Below are 22,190 nucleotides of genomic sequence, written 5' to 3'. Positions count from 1 at the left end.
CCTAAATCGTTGCCCCTTTTTGGCCAGAGCAGTTACCCAGTATTTGGAACCTTGATGGGTTATTTCTGTTAGGAGGAGGAATGATTATACATATCTTTGGTGCAAACTTGTATATATACAAAAAATGTACACAAGTCCTGTTCCCCTGAAGACAGTAGAAACAAAGAGGGGAGGCAGTTTCCTTGTTTAGAAATCTATGGCTGTCTTTCCAGTGAATAACTGTTCCCAACACAAACTCTCCTTTTTTGCTTTCTCACAGGGCCCTGTTCACCATTGCTTGTCTCTCTTTTTGCAGGCTTTCTCCTGGCTTTCTGCCTCTCACACATGCAGACCCACTCAGCTGTGACCAATCAATCTCCTCCAACCACAGCATTTGCAATCATTCACGTGCCTCCGTGCCTCCCAAAGCATTAACCACGCAGGACTCTCACACTAATTTAATTCAATGATAAAAATGAGGAACCTCCGTCTCAAGGCTGAGGTAAAGATTGATTTAAGTGATTCTTGTTACTATATTTGTACTTTGTATCTGTACTTCTGCCTTCTTAAATACACAGAAGTTCAAAACGGACCCACAAGCACAGTCAGATGTCATTCCAGAAGAAGAAAATCAATGAAGTAATTCAGAAAAAAAGTATGCGGGCTGTCATGGAAAAAAAGCAGAGACAACTGTCTGCAAATTAAGAAAGCTGCATTCCGGCAATTGCTCTTCCTGTGCAGACTCAAAGACAGGTGTGGTTGTATGAATTATATAGCAGAATACATTTAAAATCGATACTTTAAGATTTAACTACAGTGAAAACTTACAGTGAAGTAGTAATTAGCGTTTCAAAATTAATTAAAATGAGTAAGAAATTGCAGTCTAATTAATCATGAGTGAAAAATACTGAAATTATTTCACAGATAGACAAAGATGAAATACCAAATCACCCATGGAGAATGATGGGGAATTATAGACATTCTGACTTAGAAAAGAAATGGAATTCTTCTCATGGAAGACTTAATCAATATTGTGATGATTGTATCTGAATTATTTGTACACTGCACACTGTGTGTGTACTAGGCACTTTTAAAATATATTTTGCAAAAGCAGTTTCATGGCACCAAAAACAGTACAGTAATTATCTAGACAAAGTCCATTTTAGCAAGGTCCTGAAAAACCTCTAGTTGTTTACAATTCCTAAGAATTTCTAAGATTTGTGTATGACTGTGATACACAAGTACATAAATTCGTCCAGACAAATTTGGCTCATCAATCACTAAAACACAAAATAGTAAAATGAAATAATAAGATTAGTGATGAGAATTGATTGTGACTAAATTGATAGATTTAATCTGTCAATCATAGAAAGAAATATGTCTTTTTTGAATAATCTTTTTTTTTTTAAAAAAAAAAGCTAATCCTTATAAAACCTGCTTGATTGACAGTTCTAGTGAACAGTCATTTGTTTATCCACATAAAAGATAACCCTGGACCCATGTCTGTGTGCAGCAACTCTTACCATGATGGACTACCTCTAAAAGTGAGAACAACTGCCTCTATGCCTGTTTAGATCTCCTCCTCTCTGGTAAGAATGACAAATGGAATTGGTCAAAAAACAAGGACAAATATTCACAAAAACTTTGTCAATATTTATAGGGGATGGGTGGGGGGTGGTAAAAATGTAAAAAAAAATTAAAACTTCAAAAAAGTCCCCCAGCTCTGACCATAACAGTGCCTATTATATGAAGGATCACTGTCCTGCAGGAACCAGATGGAGACTGGTCATTTATTCCATACAGATCAATGAACAGCCATACAATGGTAACAATTTTTTAATCACTGCTGAGGTTAATTTAAACTGGTAATATAGAGGTGAGAATCTGAACTCTGTAACCAATTCTTTGTTCTGTCTAGTCCTTCAAAAATTATTCTTTTATTTCTCAAGAAGGGAGCTCTGTGGTTACCGTGTGAGATAGTAGAACTTGTCAACCCTCTGCCATGGAGGCCAAGTGGATTCTGAAGTCTTCAGGGCTCCTTGGGCTAGGATTTGAACTGTTATGAACATACATTAAATATCATTTATCCAAATGCAGCATCTTTATTTAAAAAAAATATAGTATTTATTTGCTCAAGCTGTTTTTTCCTCAGTTTCATTGAAAAGATCAGGTGAGCACAGTGTGTGGCAGTTACTCTTCATTGTTTAAAGGTGACAGTCAATGGGTTTGATTTTCCTTTCAAAAGAAATTCTCACAGAATGTCTGGCCCTGATAACTGAAGTATGTTCAGCTTCCCTGTGCCAAATCAGATGCCATCAGCTGGACCAATTGAGGGGAAAGGGCTGCCTCTGGGACTATAAAGGGTGTGAGAGAGAGAGAGAGAGACCTAGTGAGGGGGAAGTGGGAAACTGGGAGAGAGAGAATGAGAATGCATGCATGCTACAAAGCTGCAGGAAACAGGAACAGCAGGACTGCTAGGGTACATCTTCAAAACAACTAAACACCCACAGCTGGCCTGGGTCATCTGACTTGGGCTCCTGGGGCTGTAAAATTGCTGTGTAAGTATTCAGGCTCGGACTGGAACCTGAACTCTTGGACCCTGTGATGGCAGAGGGTCCCAGATCCCAGACTACAGCCCAAGCCCAAATATCTACCCTGCAATTTTTACGCCCCGCAAGACCGAATCAGCTGACCTGGGCCAGCTGCGGCTGTGCCGCAGCTGTTTTATTCCAGGGTAGATGTGTACCTGGGAAAGGAGGCAGAGAGCCTGAAATGTAAAGGATGAGCTAAGGAACTGGTTGGTTTGTTTAAGTCTGGACAATAAACCTGCCTGAGACTGTGGGTGTGGCAGTGAGTCCGTGGCAAGTTGGGGAGAAGCTCTACCTTGTTAAGGGTTTATATTCCTGCGAGAGCATACCTCTGTTTAGAAGAGAAGTCCCACTGTCTACTCTGTCAACCTGCTATTTATATTTCACACCATGACTTGCACTAGCGCATTTGTTTCTCGAAAACTGAAAACGGCTATAAAATTGTTACCACTCGAACAACGTAGACGCTCAAAAAGCTGGTTTGGTTTTCCTGCTGCCTTCTCAGAAATGTGCTCCTCTGAAAAATATTGACCTTCCAACTTCTGGCATATGTCCGATTAGCCTGATTAATGAGATTTTTACATCTAGCAACCTACCATCATACTGCTTGTTCCTGAATACAACAGATTTACAACACTGTCTTACTCTTAGCTTTATCAGAATGGAAACGCAGTATTATCTGGTTTTAGAATAGAATCACGTAATTAAAATATATTTGGGGGAGGGGAGAGGGGAAAACACACTTTATTACTCTGGAATTATGGTTCAGAACAAATATTAGAAACTCAAATGTTATAATAAACACAATATTTGTATAAGATTTTAAAACAACTAAAATTCAGATAATTTTTTAAAGTTAAGAATTGATATTCATACTTAACCATCCAAACTACCTGACTCCTTCCAAACTTCATCTCATAAATGACCATTGAAAACCGATGCACCTTAATCTTAATCCTCTGGTGGTTGCACTGATTTCAGCTTACTGTGTAGCCAAGATAGTCTATGGAAAGAAAGGCTTGAAATGTCCCTGATTGGACAAAAGAGATTTGATCTGAGATTGAGTTTGATTAGACTGGAGCTGGAGACATCTCAATATGAATGACTCTCCCTATGGGACCCTCAATTTTGAAAATATTTTCACCTTCCTTAGTCTAAAATAGCCTAAATTTGGAGATGTTTAGAGCACACTACAAGGTCCAGCTCTTTCCCCAGGCTAGTAATTAATAATTTGTTACAATAGCACTTTAAATTTGTCAAAGGCTCCTAGAGCTTGGGAACAGGTGCTTTTAAATTTGTTATAAATAAAATAACAATGAGTAACCAGGTGAATGTCCTAAGGATAAGCCTTTGGTAGTTGGCAAGATTCTGATAATTTTAGGAATGCTACTTCAGAACTGGATAACTTTTAGTTATAAATGTCAAGGTGTTGGATTTGATATTGTATTGTAATAATATTTTTTTCAATAAACCTCAGCTACAGTGTCTCCAGCTAGCTGTTTTGTAACTGGGATCTGGCAAAAGATGTTTTAAAAGGAAAAAGAAAAACTATGATTAGCATGTGGTGGGGCTACCCCAGAACTGTTTTAATCATAGAATCATAGAGATCCGAGCAACTTGCCAGGGGAACAGGCAAAAACTGGGCAATGTAAACCTGCCTGTGGTTTGTGGAAACCTCACTGAACCCAGTGTATTTTCATGCAACATTTTGGGTTTCACGAATCAGTATTTTCCAACTAAATCCTGTTTTGCTGGAAAAATTCCTGACCAGCTCGAATCTCATCAAAATAGGGCTGGTCAGAACCTACAAATTCCATGTGAAATTCTCAAATTTAAAAAAAAAAAAGTCATCAGAAAACTTACAATTTTGCCATTTCCCATGGACTAGGGAGTGGGTGAGGGGCCAGGGAAAATTGAAATTTTCATTTTGAAAAATCCAAATGGAATTCTGTTTTGACTTTTTCACATGAAATTGGCTGCCTGCTTGGCAAACTACTGCAAAGTCGGGAGCCTGGAAGCCTTGACAGCCCAGCTTTGAGCTGAGGATTTCAGGGCTGTCAGGCTCATGGCCGGTCATGGATGTGCAGTGGCCTGAAAGGCCTGCTAGCTGGCAGAAAATCAGATTTTCCTTAGAGTCAGTGTAATTGACACGTTCCAGCAAAATGTTTAGATTTTGATGAATTGGCAGTTTTCTTCTCTGTTTATGTGTAAACAAATGCTTTATACAAGACACGTTTTGCATTAATGTTGTTTTTAGTTTGTTTGTACATAGAAAGCAACATTTCATAAAACAAGTTAAAAACTCCCAGGGAGGCAGAGGGTTGGTATTCATGGGTGGGTAGGTTACAATTTCAATTTTGATTTTACTTTTCTAGTTTTGGATATCAGGTGGTACTGCTTGTTTTATTCTTGTTTGTATGATTGGTTTTTTAAAACAAATCTCAAGAGTGCCAGGATCCTTGGACAGGTGTATTTTTATATATCCCCGATCAATATAGATCAAAATGCTGAAAGCAAATTTTTAGGGCCATTCAAGTTCATAGAAATTGTGGACACATAACCACCGGCAAAATTCTGTGTGTGTGTGTGTGTGAGATCAGATTTCACAGACTTCCTCTGTAACCTTAGACAAGTCATGCTGTCTCTCTTGCCTCTGTTTTCCCTATGGGTACTATGGGGACAATTGTACTTCCATACCTGACGGGGCTGTTGTGAGGATAAATATCCTACAGATTGCGATGCGAACACATACTTTGGTAATGGGTGCCATAGAAGTATCTTTGAGAGAAGGAAAACAGAAGCAAACTCTAGTAGGGCTGGCTATAACCTGAATACCCCTCATGGCCTGGGGTGTCTTTTTGGTGCTCTGCTAATAATTACTCCCTCAAAGATCTCACTTTATCTGAGGTCAAAATATCACTCCTAGGGGCCTAGGTCTATTCACAGAAAATAACTCCAAGTCCCAAATTAAAGTCCCACAAACAACATTTCTCTTCCCACTCCCAGGTCTCTACCATCAGAGATTTTGCACTCTTTCCCTTGCTTGCCCAGAGTCTCTGCTGCCTTAACAGGCTACTCTCAGCCTTTCATAGCTGGAGTCTTAAGGACTGTTGATGCTTAAAAGGCTACAGCTGCACCACCACAGCGCTGCAGTACAGACAATACCTATGCCGATGGGAGGGACTCTCCCATAGGCATAGGTAATCCATCTCCCTGAGAGGCAGAAGAATTCTTCCATCGACCTAGTGCTGTTGAAATGTGGAACTTAGATCAGCTTAACAATGCCACTCAGGACTGTGGATTTTTCACACCCCTGACAGATCTAAATTTTCTAGGGTAGACCAGGTCTTAGTTCCAAATCCCAGGACTCTGCTGGAGTCCCAGAGTGAAGAAAGCATCTCCCCTTCATTACAGCCACTCACTGTTGTCTTAGCCACAGGCTCCCCTGCCTTTGGGGCAAAGAACCATGTTACACAAACATGCAACCCCAAAAAGTCCCGTATTTCTTACTCTCCCTCTTCTCTGAGAGAGAAAACGATTGAAGTTATGATTCACGCTGTCTACTATAGCAACTACATTTGTGAAGTATTTAGCAAAAGCCAGCCACATATAGAGTCTTAACTATAAATATTAACAGTGTAAACTGAAAGCTCAAGCATTGTGTAATAGCTGGTCTCCAGACAGACAGCTTTTATAACTACACGATGTCATTTTCATGTTTTTGATTTCCTGATCAGTGCTGGATCAGCTTGTATAGTGGGGGTGCTGAGAGCTATTGAACCAAACTGTAACCCTTGTAGATGATGGAAACCAGTTCAAACCAGGGTGCGTGGCAGCACGGCACCCTTAGTTCCAGCACCTATGTATAGATGTGTAAAAGGGGTCTAATTTTCTCAGCCTCTTGGGTACAATTAGCTCCCATTGAGGTCAGTGGAAGTTACTCATATCCTGCAAGGGAAGATTCAGGGCCCAGGAGTCTCAGCTCTTGGTAGGTTTCTATAGGGGGCCACATTTTCAAATGGCATCCCTAACTTAACCAGCAAAGTTTGTGAGAGTGCCTGTTTGCAGGCACAAAACCCTGCATTAGAATCACAAACAGATTGCAATTTTTGTGGAGGAAGTTGTGGTGTTCTTCTCCGTCAGGCATGGAGAGCTTGTATTTAACACTTACTCTCTTTTTTAGTTGAAGCATTGTGTACCTCTATACAACAGCAGCTCCCTGGTGTCTAGAATCCTGCTTTCCAAAAGGGATCATCAACTTTGGTTTCAGAAGCCACACCCCCTACAGAACAATAGCTGTTACTCCACTATGTCTGTGTACACAGGGCGGGAAGGGAAATACATCTTAGTACACTCTTGCATCTGTCAAATTTTCACAAATTACTAATATACATTATACAATAAAAAACTCATTACTTTATGATAATAGGAGAAAAAAGGGGCAAAACTGGAAGCTAAGGAAGAGCCTTGTTTGTGTTCTGGAGCAAGTTGTTCTTTTGATTGTACAAATCGGTTACACCAACAGTTCACACAAAGACTTTTACAAAGAGAGAAAATGAATCCACGTTAGGGTGGGATAAAAAAGTTTGTTTAGTAAAACTGAAGCTGGAATGATACCATATCAGTAAAATCTAAAATGGAATTACACTACATGAAAACAAAGCATATGTTACTCTTGACAGGCAGGAAGTTCAGGGGGAGAGAAGGAAATGTTTGACAAGGAGAGATGGGATCTCTCCCAAATATTTTTTTATATTCTGCCTTTTTCATTGCTAAAACTTTCCACCCAGAGGTTGTTGCTTCAAAGAAGAAAAAAACTGTTTAGAGCAAGAGCTGAAAGAAACATTATTAAACACAAACAAAAGTGCCTCTTCTATGTCTGTGATTAAAGTGTCATCTCACAAAGACAGAATTAGTGGAGAGCAGTAGTAACAGATAACCCGGAAAAAAAAATGTATGTGAGGAATGCAGCTCAGAACAGTAATTATGAATGGAGGCATTACTTCCATGAAAGACTGTGTAGCAAAGCTGGTTTTGAATGGTGAGAGACAGCAGCTTAAGAGATTGTTAAAATAGTGCCAGAGAGTAGTCAGGATCTGTCTGAAAAAGTCAGGATAAGAAATCAGTAATTTAGTGGACAGACTGCACAACATCACAGCTATCACTACACAAGGTGACATGAACTAGAAGGAGTAGGTTTGAACTATCATGAGTTTGCTGTTCAGAAATGACACAAAAATGTTTGTTTCTTTCTTGAACTGCACTCGTTTTACAACTGGTGATTGACTGGAAAAAATCTATTTCCCTTGTATCAGTTTTTCTGTTCTGGTATTAAATTTACAAACAGATGCACTATTGATAACACATCCTGTATTTAAAGCATGGACTCCCTTTGTGTGTCTATGCATGATTTTCTCTTTAAAGATTGTGATTAGATTTAACTGAAAACCTACCCTCCACCACAAATGTGCTAATTTTTTGTTCAGCATTCAGCATGTGGAAGGTTTCAAGTATTGGTCATAAACAGAAATGCATTTGAAAAGCATTTTTTAGCTCCAAATATTTTAGCTCATATTCTTGAGACATTTTAAAATGATAAATGACTACTTTTTTGGAGCTGCAGCACATGATGATTTGCTCTCTGCTACCAAACCTCCCCCCTTTCCCGTTTTTTTGGATGACTTGTTGTTCCAAGTAATTTGAGTCTTTATGGATAGTCTGCCTCTGACTGTGGTTACTGTGCCATAATGCTTGGGAAATCTTAGATTATTTTCCCCCTTTTTTGTTGATGTGATTTCCTGAAGCACTACAAACAAGTTTTGCCTGTTTAATTTTTACCCTGTTACTTGTAAAATTAGAGTCCAACTTTCTTATCTTATGTTACCAGCTTTTATAGGTTTTATAGGATCAAGAGCCGATTTTCTTTTTCATCCCCCTGAATTTGAAGAAAGAGCACATTCTCATCCATTAAGCTTAGCAAGTAAGCAATTTTTTCCAGTGATGAATTACCTGATCATTTTATGTGTAAGCGGGGGAATAGTCCTGCTATTGTGGGGAACTTTCCTGGCTTCTGCACTATCCCGGTGAAGTGGGCTAGCGAAAGGATCTGAGTCCTCGCTCCCACTTTCTTTACCCAGTGGCCTCCCTGCTCTTGGGGACTCCCCTTCCACTCTCCTGTCTGGCAGAGTCCTCATAACCCCAACAAGGCTGGGCCCAGGATTCCTGGGGGGCTCAACCCCTAACCCCGCTGACGGGCTAGGGTGTCCCCACTCTGGGGTACTCTCTCTGCACTGAGCTCTTCTCTGACCCACTGACCATTACATACAAATTAAAGCAAATGTGAGTTATTTAATCAACAATTAATTTAAAAAAGAATAAGGAAAAATGGGGAAGGTTAAAGGAAACAGATCAACCTGCTCTGTGGCAGGGAACATCACAAACAGTGTCTCTGGAATGTCAGGGCAGTTCACAGTCTGTTCCTTGTGAGTCCCAGGCCTTCTTCTCAGGCCCTGGCTGTGCTGCAGGGATGCTGTGGGTTGGACACTTGCTCTGGTGGTGGCCACACGCCCTCAGGCTCTAAGTGGTAGGACCCTTCTTCCCAGTGTCGCCCTCGCCCTGTTGGGGTTACAATCCAAGCCTGGTCTGCAGAGCCTCTTGGCTGAGGTGTCTCCCTGTGCTGGGCCCGCTGCCCAGGGTCCCCCTCGGTCTCCCCAGCTGCTCACCACACCCAGCTCCGGACTGCTCCAGCCCCAGCTCCACCACTTGGTCTCTGCACTGCTGCTCCTGCTCTGTCTCCAGCTCCCTGGGCTGCTTCTTTGGCCTCTCTGGCTCTGGTTGCTGCAGCTCTGCTCCCAGGACAGGTCTGCTCTGCAGGCTGCTTCTGTGACTCTGCTCCCAGCACTGACCTGCTTCCTGGGCTGCTTTTCTGGCCCCTCTGGCTCTGGTTGCTGCAGCTTTTCTCCCAGGCCAAGTCTGCTCTCTCTGGGCTGTGCCTCTGGCTTTGGGACTGCAGTTCTGCTCCCAGGACAGGGTCTGCTCTCTCGGGGCTGCTTTTCTTGTCCCTCTGGATCTGGCACAGCTCTGCTCCCCAGCTTATCTTGGGCCCCTGCTTTCTCCCTAGCTTGGCCCCACTCTGTCTGACCCAGGCAAATCCAGCTCACACGGAGGACGGGACCTCCCTGGCCTCCTGACTCTCCTATTAGCCTGCCCGCCTTGTCATTCAGGCTGACCTGGAGTATTGGCCTCTCCCCATTTTTCCTGGGGACTATCAGTCCCAGGGTCCTGGTTTCCCATAGACCCTTCCCCTTTTAGTACTGGGAGCTAGCCAACCAAAACACCCCCACTGAATGTTAGTAAGGGGGCAACAGTCCCCTTACATATGGCTAAAGCCTACCAGAGGTCTTTTTTTACAGACCCCTTATATGTCTGTTAAGAATCTGTACTGTACCCCACACCTACCACACTCAGATAGTTTCCAACCTCTTATGCCCTTCCTGGGGTTAGCCTTTTTTATTAGTATTTATTTATTTATTTATTAAGTTAAGGCATTACATCAGCATTTTGTATTGTAAAGTTGGAGCTAGAGAGATGCACCTGGTGTGGCTGCCAATGTGAGTCAGTAGAAAAGCTCTGCAGGCAACTTCCTCGCAAGGACCTGGTCACAAGGCATGATTTAATAGTAGTGACCTAGAGATGGGTCCTAACCACTTACAGGAAGGTCTGTACCAGACTTAAACGTTATAGTCGGCAGAACTAAAACCCTATCTCTGAACTGCGACTGACCCCAAACATTTGTCAAGTGACTTTTAACTCCAGAAACAGTATTTTAGCAGTTCCAAGTGTAACCCTTCTGCCAGTCAGAGTTGGCAGCAACAAGGGCCGGTTTCAATATCTAGGGGATTCATTCCAATAACACAATGCAAACTGGCTCGAGCCCCCACCCAGTGACCTAGGACAAATATATACCACCCCCGCTGGGCACCTCCAAGAGGCAATACTTCCCCTCTCGCAAGCACATAGTCTGAGTGTAACAAAAAGCCTTTTAATAACAGAGAGAAACAATGTGGCATTATGTTGGGGAAACACCACCAACAGGATTCGTAACACAACCCATGAGCAAAAAAAACCCACCCCAAACAAATTGGGGTATGCCCTTTCCCTTTGGGTCTTGAGTCCAGCAACCCCAAATCACCCACAGTCCCAAAAGTCCAATGACCCAAAAGTCTCTGTCCCTGGCCAGGGCAGCCCCAGAGTTCAAAAGTTTATCTGCAGAGCTTTACCTCCCAACCTGGGTGGAGATGAGGAGGGGGGAAGAGAGGTAAGGGGCACCTTACATGATCTGAAGGTGACCACCCCACAGCTCCATAGGCCTTCGCTCCGCCAGCCGCCCCACGAACTGCTTCGCTCGGCTCCACTCTGCAGCCCGCAAGCAGCTCCTACCGTCCCACAAACTGCTCCGCTCCATGTCCCACAAGCAGCTCCCGCCGTCCTATGAACTGCTCCACCAGCCTGTCCACAAGGCACTCCAGCCATCCCACAAACTGCTTCACAATATATCTTCAGGCTCCCCCACTACTTAACACAACACTCAGTGATTTCAGCTCTTAGTCAGTTCAGCTCTTTGATGAATTCAGCTTGTAGTAGGGGAGCCTCAGTGCTGGTGCACCATTAGCCCAAAGTGAGCTCAGCAGCCTGTAACTAGACTCCTAATGGAATCAAAATTAGCTCCAATATTCCACAGTGGAGAGAAGAGGAAGTGCAATTAGCATGTAAGGCCCTCACCCAGGGGCCCATGCCACCAAGTATCAATACTTGTCCCCAGCCTCTCTCAATTACAGAGTTTTAGAACCCATGACCCTTGCCTAGCGAGTGCTACTTAGTTGATGGTGAGTCCCTCCATCATAACAAAAGGCCAAGTACAGTTCCAAGCACAGTTCCCATAATAACAATTTATTCTTCCTGCCTCAATAACAGAGACACTGGAGATCCCACAGCAGCCAAGTGACCATTTGGGCAGCTATGGCCTCATTCTAGGTGGGGTGGGTGTGCCTATGCAAATGAGATTGGCCTCTGAAGTTCTTTTCCACAACCTGCCACACCTCACCACCAGATGTCAGGGTGGAGCTCATTCTGACACTGCTTACACAAGTAAATTCCATGACTTTCTGAAGTTCTGGGGACCAGAAAGGAGAAACAATGGTGTTACTGCTTTTCTCATACCATAGGTTTTGTCTCTAAATTGGAACATTTTGTTACCCTCTACTCTGCGTAGTGAAAGCAGTCTGTGGCCTCTGCCTAAGAATATTAACTCCCCTTCAACACTGACTGTACTCTAGTGTATTTATCTTCTCTTCTGTAGAAAAACAACTGCAACAGTCAATGCTTTTGCATTGCAGGTTTTAAAGATTTACTTTAAAATTAAAAAGAAAAGCTAGGGAACCTGATGAATGTGTGGACATTATTTGGGATTATTTTCCTATTTGTTCTAAGTGATTTAGTGAGTGAATCTAAAAAAGACTTGTGAAGAATGGGAAAGATGAGTGTTAGCAAACCAAAAGCCAAATGAAAATGTCTACATATACTATACAGAAGGGTTATTAGCAGAAAAAAATAAAGAATAGGCTGGATTTGAGAGAAACATGAAAACAAAGCAGACACTGAGCTTCTGTGGATGCTCACTGGTATGGTAATCTGTAAACAATGTTAATAATGTGACCGAGATAAATATTGTATGTTCCTAGGAAACCAAAAGACCAGAAGGCAAAGAAGCAACAGATTAATTGGTTTCAGAGAGAGAAATCACACCACTCTCATATTCAGCAAATAGAACATAATTACCTCTGAAAGTGGATGAGAGGGATTCATATAATAGGTGACAGCAGATGTTAGGCACATCGCTGAAGCACGTGACATTGACATAGTCACCCAATGCCAGTGACTTGTTAGTTTCCCTGAGGCTGAGGATCCATTTCTATCATCAAAGTCTGAAATGAGGCTGCTCTCTTGGGATGTCATAACCAAAGGATGGCAAAAATGAAACAGCTTGCTGAAGAATGACATTATCATGCATCCTTCCAATTGTGATGGGACAAGCCAAATTCTGCTCTCAGATGTTCATGAAGTTTTCACTGAAGTCAATGGGAAAGGACTGCCTTAGGTCTTATGGATACTTTATGATAAGAATGATCCAGAAAGCCAGGCCCTAAAAAACATAGGCCATAACCCTTAGCAAGAGAACAAAGGTCAGATAAGAGTACTTTGCTTGAAACTGAACTGTAAGCCATTAGAGCAGAAGGAAGACCTGTTTAACTGACCTGGGACTGGTTACTGCTGAATATAGAGATAGAGGTATAGCAGGTAAGGGTCACTGCTCCAGCAGCATGGAGTTTAGGACATGTAGACTCTCTTGTTATGTTCCTCTTCCTTTCCCCTGTCCCCCTGTGAAGACAAGTTGGAAATTGCTTGTATGGTGCATAGAATTAGACAGTGTCCCTGCATGAGTTCTCCACAGACTACTTTCCAGTGGAAAACACATTCCACTGTGTCTGCATGGCAGTCTGTACCACTATGTTCACTATGTACCACTTTTATAGGACTATACATTTTGTACAAAGTTTGCCTCGTGAAGTATCATTTGAAAACCTATAATTTGCTGATCATTATTGTCCTGGTTAAAGATGTGTGGCAACATTGTCTGTGAAATTATAACATTCTACTTGATGATGTTACTAAGATATATTTTAAATTTGGAGAGCACACACAAATTGGTTTGCCAGACATAAAAGGCTAGCTGACAGCACAGACAGATGTCAGCAAAGTCAAACGGTTTGGTTAAGTGGCCACTCTTTTAACAACTTAAAATCTATCTTTTGATAATTAATTTGTTTTATCTAAACAGATTTGCTTGGACTGAAGTGTTTGGGAAACTCCATTTGGTATTTCAGGATTTGTGCATATCATTTTCTATTAATAAAATAACAGGCTTTCTATGAGCTTGTATTGTGCAACTGGGAAGTACAAGATGCGCATTGCTGGGGAAAAGTTTGGGACTGGGAATTTTCTGGTGTTACTCTGCAGTGTAATTTATGAGTGACTGACTAGAACTCTCATATACTAAAACTGGGGGAAACTTAAATGCTGGTGGCAGTGATGAGGAGACCAAGAGTGATAGCTTACACAGCGAAGCAGTGTAAAAAGCCATCCCAGGTTGGAGAATTGAGGGGACACAGCTGTTTAACAGTCCAGATTGTACCCTGGGTAATAGTATTGTCTGGTACTGGGGTATCCATACTGCACACTTGAGTCTTGATCAAAGATTTAACTAATCCTTATAGCATTAATGTAAACAGAAAAAGAGTGTGAGGCAGGATATCTGGGAAGTTTTGACTTGCTGAATTTTCTATGAGTAGTTTTATGGGTGGGAGAAGGTTTCTCTTTTCTCCAAAGAACAGGTCAGCTCCCTATATTCGAGGATGCATTAAGTTCTATCTGTGCAGATCATGGAATACTCACAGATGACAGGAGCATCCACACTGATCCATTGGTTCCTCCTACCCCAAGATAGTACAGCTACTCCAAGAATAATGCTACTCCTGAGGAGTTCATTGTGTAGATGAGTTAGTGGTGGGTTCAACCAACAACTGTTTCTGGAACATTTCAATCAGCAATCTATGGTATGTGCGGGGAGTCTGATATGAGAAGGCCCACTTCTTGCTGTCAACTCTGACTCCTCAGAGATCTAGAGCACCTACCATACAGAGGAGTTTCAATCGTGTCTGGAAGCTTATGTAAATGTGATGTGGTGCTGTTATTTTCTTTACACCCAGGGCCGTCCTTACCCATACGCAAAGCACACAGCTGAGTAGGGCACCAGGAAATGTGGGGTACCAAATTTCCTGGTGCCCTGCGCAGCTGTGTGCTGCTCCAGCCCCTGCTCTGGCTCTTCCCCAGGCCCCTACCCCTGCTCAGCCCCAGCCCTGCCCCCATTCCCCTGAAGATTGCAGCCAGGCCAGACCCTGCATTCACTGCGTGGTTAGTGGAGCATCCTGGCCCCAGCCTGCTGCACTCCCCTGGCTCCCAGCTGAGCCGCCGGCGAGTGCTGGGGGGTGGTTTCCCCCTCCCCCCAAGCCTGGGAGCCAGGGGAGCAGAGCAGCCTGGAACCGCAGGCCTCTGTGGGCGGGAGCAAGGGAATCAGAGCAGGCTGGGGCCAAGTCACTCCACTTCCCGCAGCAAGTGGCCAGCCAGCCCTTCTCCCCGCTCACACGGAGGCCTGGGGCCCCGCTGCATAGGGCACCAAAATAGCTAGGGACGGCCCTGCTCACACTATGAGGTTAGCCCCTCATCTGCTATATTCTTCTATCCTCAGTGTAACACATCTGAGGGAAGCATGTGATCCTAAATCATAACATGAGACCAGACTTACCGAAAACAACTGAAAATGAAAGTTATGGGGACCAATATTTAATTGAATCATTTTGATTTATCTTGTTAAATTTCTGTCTCATGCCCTGGGTGATTATCCACTTTAAGTGTAGACGTAGTTAAATACAGATTCATGAATTTGGGTGTAGTAGCTTAATCAACATTAAAACTGAGAGCAGCACAAGAGTCCCAATGTAGTATTTTGTCAGAGTAGTATGCATACTGCAGGGTTTTTTTTTCTACTTTTTTTAAAATCATTTCTAGGGCAGGGAGTGGAGAATGTTTCTTGAGCTTGTTTCAACTGAGAGCTCAGCATGGAACACGTGTGAATTGTTAAGTGGTATCTGTTCTGCCAGTCAGTGAGGTGTCGTGTGCTTTGTTTCATATTATGGGCAGAATAATGTACTTTAACACTGGATTACAGGATACAGCGTGTTAAACATGACTCCGCCCACAATAGGGAATTGTAGGACACACAGTTACATACTAACGGTAGGGGTCAAGGTTAGATTAAGGCAATCCAGGGGACACACAGGAGTATCAGAACACGGTGGCACTGCCCCCATTTGCAGTGGTGGTGCGGTAGGGAGGACCCTCTGTTCTCACCCAAAGAGGCAAAGGCAACAGCATCAGAGGACACCTCACTTTCCTTTGGAGCATCTAGGGCAACAACAGAGATTCCTCTGGCCCCTGTGGAGGCAGGGGTGGCAGAAGAGATGTCTTAATACTTACCCCAGCAGTCAGGTTACGGGAGCGTGGGTGGATGGGTGCTGGCTGCACCCTTTTTCTCCCGTCACACACACAGTCCTCCTCTATATGGTGTTGGTCAGTCCCCCAGAGCAGTAAGTCTTCATGTTAACATTCCATTGAGAGGAATGAAGCCACTCATCAAGCTATTGTTTCCGGAAGTCTGCACACTCGGGGACATTACTGCATTGATATCACACTCAGTTTCAAAATGTTCTTCACAGCCTTAAGGACTTATATTTAAAAACCTGAGATTGTGATATAATGGCATGCCATGAGAAACTGGGGCCTTAGGCCCAAACCTGTGGTAGGCCTGTGCCTTGCTCCAGCCTTGGGTAAGGGAAACTTTGGAGTGATGGTTCTGATTCTGCTGTTGAAAGTTGTGGCTGTGGTGGAACTAGAAATCTATCTAAAAGAACAAACCAATCACAATCCTCCATAGAGACACACAAATTTTATACCACTGGCAACTCTTTGCTGCTAGAAGTTGTCAAAACAGCTCACCAGCCCTGGAATTTTATTTATTATACTGTTGCACACAATTCATTTATTTGTCAAGCACCACAGACGCAGCAGACGAGCTTTTGCAGTTGATGACACATGCTGTTTGAAGTGGTGAATATATCGTAAGAAATGTGTATGTGCCTTCGTGCACAAACTCTGGGTGTAGGCCTGTGATCTTTTTCATTGCTTTACTATATTATAATTATTTCATATCAAAATTTGTAATTCACCTGAAGCCTGGGATAGGCACAAAATGATATGAATAAAAAAAATGCTTTTGGACAACCTAAAGCAAACTCGGTGAAACTGTTTGTGATGAGTAAGCATATACTATGCCCCAAGCTCACCTTAAACCTGTCCACTGTAGAATATATATCTTGTATTCTGAAAATGGCACTTTACTGAGCACTGTCTTCAATCCACTTTCAAAACTTTTGATACTGCTGAGCAAGTGAATGTTTAAAGCAAATTCTATTCAATTATACTCACCTTCATTCATTGTTCTGTACAATAGTTGATGCAAATTCATTAGATAGAGGATATCACGTATAAATTGGTCCATTGCAAATCAGTATTCTTATCTCACACAAGCCCCTATATTTGATTAATAACAATATAATACCAGTGTATTATACAAACCAATTAATATGTTAAATATGCATGGAACAGTTTAGGTTATGGAATCTAATCTAATCAATTTCATTAAACTGGTTAATGTAGCTCTCAATGTGAGTTGTAAAATGTCTGAGAATTGTTGTTAAATGTGCAACCTAAAATCTTTAGGAGGCTTGTGGAAAACAAAAGGAACTAAAAGAAACATTTGCAGGTTTGATTTTTGGCTGTTATGTATTAGTTTATGAACGGCAGAGACTTCTAAATATACAAAAAATCTTGCACAGAAATACAAAATACAAATACAAAATCTGATTCCATCTTTTGGAATATTCTGAGCTACTCGTTCAGCAATTTTATTTGTTGAATTATCTTAGCTCTGGTCTACACTAGGAGTTGAGGTCAAATTTAGCAGTGTTAAATCGATTTAACCATGACGAAGCACTTTTTTTCGACTTAAAGGGCTCTTAAAATCGATTTCCTTACTCCACCCCCAACAAGGGGATTAGTGCTGAAATCGGCCTTGCCGGGTCAAATTTGGGGTACTGTGGACACAATTCGACGGTATTGGCCTCCGGGAGCTATCTCAGAGTGCTCCATTGTGGCTGCTGTGGACAGCACTCTCAACTCAGATGCACTGGCCAGGTAGACAGGAAAAGGCTCGCAAACTTTTGAATTTCAATTTCCTGTTTGGCCAGTGTGGCAAGCTGGAGGTGACCATGCAGAGCTCATTAGCAGAGGTTACCATGCAGAGCTCATCAGCAGAGGTGACCATGATGGAGTCCCAGAATCGCAAAAGAGCTCCAGCATGGACCGAACAGGAGGTATGGTATCTGATCTCTGTATGGGGAGAGGAATCCATGCTATCAGAACTACGTTCCAGTTTTCAAAATGCCAAAACCTTTGTCAAAATCTCCCAGGGCATGAAGGACAGAGGCCATAACAGCGACCCGAAGTAGTGCCGCGTGAAACTTAAGGAGCTGAGGCAAGCCCACCAGAAAACCAGAGAGGCGAACGGCCACTCCGGGTCAGAGCCCTGAACGTGCCGCTTCTATGATGAGCTGCATGCCATTTTAGGGGGTTCAGCCACCACTACCCCAGCCATGTTGTTTGACTCCTTCAATGAAGATGGAGGCAACACGGAAGCAGGTTTTGGGGATGAGGAAGATGAGGATGATGAGGTTGTAGATAGCTCACAGCAAGCAAGCGGAGAAACCGTTTTTTCCGACAGCCAGGAACTGTTTCTCATCCTGGACCTGGAGCCAGTACCCCCCGAACCCACCCAAGGCTGCCTCCTGGACCCGCCAGGCGGAGAAGGGACCTCCAGTGAGTGTACCTTTTAAAATACTATACATGGTTTAAAAGCAAGCATGTTTAATGATTAATTTTCGCTGGCATTTGCGGTTCTCCTGGATGTGCTCCCAAAGCTTTTGCAAAAGATTTCTGGGGAGGGCAGCCTTATTCCGTCCACCATGGTAGGACACTTTACCACTCCAGGCCAGTAGCACGTAGTCAGGAATCATTATAGAACAAAGCATTGCAGTGTATGTTTGCTGGCATTCAAACAACATCCGTTCTTTATCTCTCTGTGTTATCCTCAGGAGAGTGTTATCATTCGTGGTCACCTGGTTGAAATAGGGTGCTTTTCTTTAGGGGACATTCAGAGGTGCCCGTTCCTGCTGGGCTGTTTGCCTGTGGCTGAACAGAAATGTTCCCCGCTGTTAGCCAAGGGGAGGGGGAAGGGGAAGAGGGTAGCTACGCGGTGGGGGGAGGCAAAATGCGACCTTGGAATGAAAGCACATGTGCTATGTATGTCATGTTAACAGCAAGGTTTACCGTGAAAGAGTGTACCCATTGTTCTATAAAATGTGTCTTTTTAAATACGACTGTCCCTTTTTTTTTCTCCACCAGCTGCATGTGTTTCAAGGATCACAGGAGCTTCTCCTTCCTAGAGGTTAGCGAAGATTAGAGGCGAAAAAAAAGCACTCGCGATGAAATGTTCTCTGAGCTCATGCAGTCCTCCCACACTGACAGAGCACAGATGAATGCGTGGAGGCAGACAATGTCAGAGTGCAGGAAAGCACAAAATGACCGGGAGGAGAGGTGGCGGGCTGAAGAGAGTAAGTGGCAGGCTGAAGAGAGGGCTGAAGCTGAAAGGTGGCGGCAGCGTGATGAGAGGAGGCAGGATTCAATGCTGAGGCTGCTGGGGGATCAAACTAATATGCTCCAGCGTATGGTTGAGCTGCAGGAAAGTCAGCAGGAGCACAGACCGCTGCTACAGCCCCTGTGTAACCAACCGCCCTCCTCCCCAAGTTCCATAACCTCCTCACCCAGACACCCAAGAACATGGTGGGGTGGGCCTACGGTCACCCAGCCACTCCACCCCAGAGGATTGCCCAAGCAACAGAAGGCTGGCATTCAATAAGTTTTAAACGTTTAAACTTTTAAAGTGCTGTGTGGCCTTGTCCTTCCCTCCTCCACCACCCCTCCTGGGCTACCTTGGTAGTTATCCCCCTATTTGTGTGATGAATTAATAAACAATGCATGAATGTGAAGCAACAATGACTTTATTGCCTCTGCAAGTGGTGATCGAAGGGAGTAGGGGAGGGTGGTTAGCTTACAGGGAAGTAGAGTGAACCAAGGGGTAGGGGGTTTCATCAAGGAGAAACAAACAGAACTTTCACACCGTAGCCTGGCCAGTCATGAAACTGGTTTTCAAAGCTTCTCTGATGCGCACCGCACCCTCCTGTGCTCTTCTAACTGCCCTGGTGTCTGGCTGCGCGTAACCAGCAGCCAGGCGATTTGCCTCAACCTCCCACCCCGCCATAAATGTCTCCCCCTTACTCTCACAGATATTGTGGAGCACACAGCAAGCAGCAATAACAGTGGGAATATTGGTTTCGCTGAGGTATAACTGAGTCAGTAAACTGCGCCAGCGCGCCTTTAAAGTCCAAATGCACATTCTACCACCATTCTGCACTTGCTCAGCCTGTAGTTGAACAGCTCCTGACCACTGTCCAGGCTGCCTGTGTACGGCTTCATGAGCCATGGCATTAAGGGGTAGGCTGGGTCCCCAAGGATAACTATAGGCATTTCAACATCTCCAACGGTTATTTTCTGGTCTGGGAATAAAGTCCCTTCCTGCAGCTTTTGAAACAGACCAGAGTTCCCGAAGATGCAAGCGTCAGGTACCTTTCCCGGCCATCCCACGCTGATGTTGGTGAAACGTCCCTTGTGATCCACCAGAGCTTGCAGCACTATTGAAAAGTACCCCTTGCAGTTTATGTACTCGCTGGCTTGGTGCTCCGGTGCCAAGATAGGGATATGGGTTCCGTCTATGACCCCACCACAGTTAGGGAATCCCATTGCAGCAAAGCCATCCACTATGACCTGCACATTTCCCAGGGTCACTACTCTTGATATCAGCAGATCTTTGATTGCATTGGCTACTTGCATCACTCCACAGTAGATTTGCCCACTCCAAATTGATTCCCGACTGACCGGTAGCTGTCTGGCGTTGCAAGCTTCCACAGGGCTATTCCCACTTGCTTCTCAACCGTGAGGGCTGCTCTCATCTTGGTATTCTTGCGCCTCAGAGCAGGGCAAAGCAAGGCACAAAGTTCCATGAAAGTGCCCTTACGCATGCAAAAGTTTTGCAGCCACTGGGAATCGTCCCAGACCTGCAACACTATGAAGTCCCACCAGTCTGTGCTTGTTTCCCGAGCCCAGAATCGGTGTTCCACCGCATGAACCTGCCCCATTAGCACCATGATGCCCACATTGCCAGGGCCCGTGCTTTGAGAGAAGTCTGTGACCATGTCCTCATCACTCTTGTCACTGTGCTGACGTCGCCTACTTGCCCGGTTTCGCTTTGCCAAGTTCTGGTGCTGCATATACTGCTGGATAATGCGTGTGGTGTTTAATGTGCTCCTAATTGCCAAAGTGATCTGAGTGGGCTCCATGCTTGCCGTAGTATGGTGTCTGCACAGAAAAAAAGCGCAGAACGATTGTCTGCCCTGATGGAGGGAGGGGCGACTGACGAAATGGCTTACAGGGTTGGCTTACAGGGAATTAAAATCCACAAAGGGGTGGCTTTGCGAGAAACAGAATGGCCCCCTCAAGGATAGAACTCAAACCTCAAGGATAGAACTCAAAACTGGGTTTAGCAGGCCGTTGATTTCACGGAGGGAGGGAGGAGAAAATGAATACAAAATAAATGTGGTCTATTTCTTGTTTTGATTCACTTCATCTATCTTTATTCATGTTGCTGGCAGCAGACTGTGCAGTACGACCGCTAGCCATCTTCATCTCCTGGGTGCTCGGCAGAAGACGGTGCAGTGTGACTGCTGGCCATCATCTTCTGCTGGCTGCTGACTAAAAGACAGTGCACTGCCGGTAGGACTCAATCGCCATGAGACGAAACTTAAATGAGTAATGACATGGCTGAGTCACTCCCTTGTTTGCCCAGGTGCCCCTGACCTCATTGAGGTCAGTTAAAAGAGCACCCAGGACTACGTCGACGACGGCTACCAGTCATACTGCACTGTCTGCTGCCCAAAGGCAATAAACTCCTGCTGTGTAGCAATGCAGTACCGCATCTGCCAGCACCCAGGAGACATACGGTGACGGTTAGCTGAGTGGGCTCCATGCTTGCCATGGTATGGCGTCTGCACAGGTAACTCAAGAAAAAAGGTGCAAAACGATTGTCTGCCCTTGCTTTCACGGAAGGAGGGAGGGAAGGGGGGTCTGACGATATGTACCCAGAACCACCCGCGACAATGTTTTAGCCCCATCAGGGACTGGGATTTCTACCCAAAATTCAAATGGGCAGCAGAGACTGTGGGAACTGTTGGATAGCTACCCACAGTGCAATGCTCCGGAAGTCGATGGTTGCCTCGGTGCTGTGGATACACTCTGCTGACTACATGCACTTAGAGCATTTGTGTGGACACACACACAATCGACTGTATAAAAACGCTTTCTACAAAACTGACTTCTATAAATTTGACCTAATTTTGTAGTGTAGACATACTCTTAGATGGTTTATAATGCATACTAAATGGTGATCTGCTACAATCACGAGAAAGAAATTGCTTGAATTAGTATAAAATGGCAAGTAGAACTTCTTCAATTTGGCTGCTAAAACTCTCAATGCTGCCAGTTTTGATACCCAAGCAGTTCATTTGTGCTTCCAGTGCCAGAGCTCACTACTGGGAGTCATGACAGGAGCATACTTTGGATATTCTCATTCCAAGATGAGGCGCTCTTGGGTAATTGGGTTAAGTATGCTGTATTTTATCATTGCGATTCCGTATAATTGCTATGTTGCTCCTTGCTGAT

At 44.0% G+C, this 22,190-nt stretch overlaps 1 long non-coding RNA gene across 1 annotated transcript; it reads left to right on the top strand.

The window, feature by feature from the left end:
* The first annotated feature begins 443 nt into the window (after positions 1-443).
* LOC311515322 lies at positions 444-19,338 on the top strand. Its single transcript, XR_014710104.1, has 3 exons — positions 444-481; positions 17,771-18,176; positions 18,762-19,338. It is a non-coding gene; the product is annotated as an uncharacterized lncRNA (long non-coding RNA).
* Positions 19,339-22,190: the final 2,852 nt, after the last annotated feature.

Source organism: Lepidochelys olivacea (assembly GCF_965140295.1).
Source record: "Lepidochelys olivacea isolate rLepOli2 genome assembly, chromosome: 2".
NCBI lineage: Eukaryota > Metazoa > Chordata > Testudines > Cheloniidae > Lepidochelys > Lepidochelys olivacea.
This window is presented reverse-complemented; position numbering and strand designations above follow the sequence as displayed.